A 3,260-nucleotide genomic window follows, 5' to 3' on the forward strand; every position below is an offset into this window, starting at 1 on the left:
CTGGTTTGGATTCCAACCTGCCCAGTGCAAATCCAGAGCTCTGGGAGCTTTCTCTGACCCCCAGCTGGACAAGAATTTGGAAAAACCTGGTCATGAGCATCTCCCTGCTCCTGCCTGAAATGGAAACGTGAAATTGAGAATTGAGGAGAGGGAGRTTGGAGGGGTGGGGAAGAGAAGATGGGGAAGAGAATCAGAGAATCAGGGAATGGTTTGGGTTGGAAAGGACCTTRAAGCCCCTCCAGTGTCACCCCAGCCATGGCAGGGACACCTCCCACTGTCCCAGGGGACTCCAGCCCTGTACAACCTGGCCTTGAGGAAGAGAGGCCACAGCTCACCCATCCTGCTTTTGGGAGAAGACAGAACCTGGGGTGGGCAACTCCAGGAGGGATTTAAAGCCCCGTAAAGCCCCGATTGCCCCAAACCGCACTGGTCTGGTGTTGGTTTGATGGTCAGGGACTGTCCCAGGTCGGGAGGTGATTTGGCTCCCCCAAACCCCGCGTTTGCTGTGTGTGGCTCCGGTTTCCAAGCAGCAGCATCACCCCCGGAGCCGCTGGAGCTGCAGGAGCAGAGGGTGGAGAGCTGCTCAATAAAGATGAGCGAGAGCGGGSCCGTTCCGAGAAGCCCCCGGGTGTTGCCGCTGGAGACGCGGTGGTGTCACGGGGAAATGTCAGCCCCGGAACAGAGGGTCCTGCGGCTATCAGGTGTCCCGCCACCTCACGGCGGCAACATCTGGGCGTGTTTTTGTGTTTTTGTGKTTTYGTGCTTTTGTGTTTTTGTGTTTTCTACCCCAGATCGTGTTTGAATCTGTCAGTATCCGCCCCGCAGCTCCCGGCGCAGCCCGGAACGACGGCGCTCTCACTGCATCTCCTGAGTGTCCTGCCCGGCTCCGGCGGCCAGAGCGGATCTAAATCCGCATGATTTGTGCCGCAGCCAGCAGGGAGAGGCCGGGCTGAGCCGGGCTGAGCGCTCCCCGAGGCCGGGTTTGTCCCCGGCGATGTCTGAGCGCTCAATGAGGCAGAAGCGGCGCGGGCAGCGCGTGATGGATGAGCCGGGGGCAGAGCCGCGGTTGCATAAGCGGCTCCCAAACCTCAGCCCAGCCTTTTCTGTCTCTCCAATTGCTGCATTTCCAGCCCGGAGTATCCCGTCTGAAGCAGCGTCACAGCCCCGTGATTTCCAAATTCCTTGGAAAAGAAAAAAAGCCCCGCAATTCTCGTGAGGATGGTCCCGTGTCCACCCACCTTTCCCTGAGTGTTTTAATGAGTGGAACAGCTTTCCTTGGAGGCTCCTGTGCTCCCGGGATCCTAAATTTCCTAAATTTCCTAAATTTCCTAAATCCTGACCCACAGCCCAGCCCTGCAGAGATGTCAGGAGGTGGGGGATTACCTCTCCTAAGCCCCTGCTCCAAAGGGAAATCCCATTTCAGAGTTTTGGGGTTCATTTACCGGAGCTGGCACTGCGGGGTTTTCACTGAACCCATGTGGAAAGATGAGGCTGAATCCCCAGGTTCAGGCCTCTAAAACTGCTGCCCTGCCCTGAGCATCCCAAAGCAGAACAGGGATTCTCCCTCTCCACAATTTCCTGGAGGGAGGTTGCAGCCGGGTCGAGGTCGGTCTCTTCTCCCAAGGAAAAGMGGAAATAGCCTCAAGCTGTRCCAGGGGARGTTYAGGTTGGATAYTGGGGAAAATATCTTCCCTGAAAGGGTTCTGCAGCCCTGGCYCAGCTGCCCAGGGCAGGGGTGGAGTCTCCATCMCTGGAGGGGTTTAAAGCCATGTGGATGTGGCRYTTGGKGACAGGTGGCAGTGGTGGCCTTGGGAGACACRATGATYTTGGARGGCTTTTCCAACGTGAATGATTCTGGGTTCTGTGATGGAATCAGGACAAAATTCAGAGGCTGGGCTGYACATGCTGATAAATTTATTGACATTAAATGAGTTTTAAACACAGATCAATCTCAATACAGACCAAAACCAGCCCCCATCTCCAGGTTCCTCAGAAACAACTCCAAGCATTTAAAATAAACAAGCAACCCCACAGAAATATTTATTTACTTCTGGGATTTTAAAAGAAGCCAAAGCCCTGGGCTGAGGGAGCAGCAGAGCAGAACTGGGATTACCAAAACTACTTTTATCACCAGTGACTCCTCACCAGCAAACAGCAAATTTTCCTCATATTTTGTATTATTCTGTTCAGCCACTGGTGTGTTTCCACAGAGCTGAGGAATCTGCTGGGAACTGGGAAGGCCAGAAAAAACCTCCCTCTTCCATTTGGAAACCGAGAATCAAAGATGGAGGGACGAGCTCTGCTGCTCCTGAAATCCTGGCAAATGTGGAAGCCAGGAACAGCCAGTTCTTCCCTCCAACTGTGAATGCTCCTTTCTTTAATTAACCAATTTTATAAGTAAAACATGCTTAAATAACTTCCATATATATGTGGCAGAACTAATTTGAGGGTAGTTTTATTTAGCTAATAAAAATCAATTTTAAAATGCTGGGTTTGTGCTGTTTAAACTGGATTTTTCAGTTAAAAAAAAAAAAAAACCTGAAAAAACTCCAGTTTTCCATAGAGCTGCCTCAGTGGTAAACAAGAATCATCCTGTTCTCATGAAAAGCCCTTTTTGCTCAGAATTTTACCCTTCCCTGGCTGTTTTTGGGGTGCAGAGCAGTTGCAGGAGCTGCTTGGACCCCAAAATGTCATGAGCCATCAGGGCACAGAGGCCTCTGAGAGGGGACAGTTTGAGCCACAGTGTCCTTGTCACTCTTGTCCAGCCAAGCCCCCAGCCCCACTGTCCCTCTCTGTCCCTCCCAGCCCTGGMCCTGAGCCCACCATCCTCAACTGCTGCTGCCACACCAAAATACTTCAATTACAAACCCAATCTCCAGATGGTTTTCAGCTTCTCCTTCAAGACCAGAAGTAGCTGAGAGTGCAGCTGCTGGTCCTGGGCTCCATTTTCCAGCTCTGGATCCTGGTGATTCCCTTTGTCTCACCCCAAGCTGATATTTTTGGATTGGGGAGGTCCCCCCATGGGGCCTCACATCCTCTCTTGGTTTTCCATCCCTGCCCACCCTCAGGGTGAAGTTTAAAGAGGTAAAGTTTGATTTGTAGTTAAGCTGGACCCACTAAAATCTGTTCTTTATTCCCAGGAAATCAACACTGGGGTTATGGGGCACAGGAGGATGGAGCAGGGTGAGGATTTACMCTTTATGACCTTTATTAGGACTTTTCAAGCAGCTGGAGGTTTGTGTCCCACAATTCCCAGCTTC

Source organism: Malurus melanocephalus, unplaced genomic scaffold, assembly GCF_030028575.1.
Source record: "Malurus melanocephalus ecotype Western Australia unplaced genomic scaffold, MMel_1.1 scaffold_1078, whole genome shotgun sequence".
Taxonomy (NCBI): Eukaryota; Metazoa; Chordata; class Aves; order Passeriformes; family Maluridae; genus Malurus; species Malurus melanocephalus.